We start from the raw sequence: 1,123 nt of genomic DNA, 5'->3' as shown, positions 1-1,123 counted from the left end.
TACTATTACATATATGCATGTATATATACACAGGTACATATGCATATGTGCATGTGTGTGTGGGTATATATATATATATATATATATATATATATATATATATATATATATATATATATATATATTGGAAGGTTTGGCGGTATATATATATATATATATACACACACACATATACTTGCACTAACAGGTATATACATGCTCATATGCATATAGACATACATATATACACATATATGTGTATATATATGTATGTGTGTGTGCATATATGCATGTGTATATGTATATATGTACACACACTCACACATATCTATATAAAAGGTTGGCTTCAAACAGGAATTAATAGTCAATTATCAAAAGAATAATATTACAAATTTCAGACTTTGATTTTCACAGATTGATTACTTGATCTAATGACATTAATCAGGTGGAGATATAGTAGACAATAATAAGAGGTAGATAGGTAGGTAGATAGGTAGATAGATAAATTGACAAACAGCACTAGACAGGTAGATATGTATATAGATATATTATTATTAGATAAATAGATGATACATAGTTAGATAGTTTGATAAATGGATTCATAAAGATAGATTATGATAGATATATAGATGAATGGATGAATGGATAGTTATGGCTAGAGAAATAGGAGACAGAGTAAGATTGATAGATGCATACATACATATATATATATTTGTATGTATGTATATGTGTAAATATATATATGTATATGTGTGTGTGAGTGTGTGTGTGTGTGCATGCGTGCGTGCAGAGAGAGACAGAGAGAGTGCAAGGTGGTGGGTGAAACTGAGAGAGACAGAGGCAGAAGGAAAGAAAAAGAGTGAAACATACAGAGGGATTGAAATAGATGGACACAAAGAGAGAGAGACAAACAGAAAGATAGAGAGAGAGAGAGTGAGATAGAGAGTGAGAGAGAGAGAGATAGAGAGAGAGATAGAGAGAGAGAGAGAGAAAGAGATAGAGATAGAGAGAGAGAGAGTGAAGCAGAGATATGGATGAACACAGAGAGTGGGGGAAAAGAGACTCACAGATGACCGGAGAAGAGAGAGCAAGACAAAGTGAGTGAGAGAGATAAAGACAGACAGAAAGAGGCGAGAGAGGAAGA

This window comes from Octopus bimaculoides, chromosome 15, assembly GCF_046866305.1.
Source record: "Octopus bimaculoides isolate indiv1 chromosome 15, ASM4686630v1, whole genome shotgun sequence".
NCBI lineage: Eukaryota > Metazoa > Mollusca > Cephalopoda > Octopoda > Octopodidae > Octopus > Octopus bimaculoides.
Note: the sequence above shows the minus strand (reverse complement) of the source record.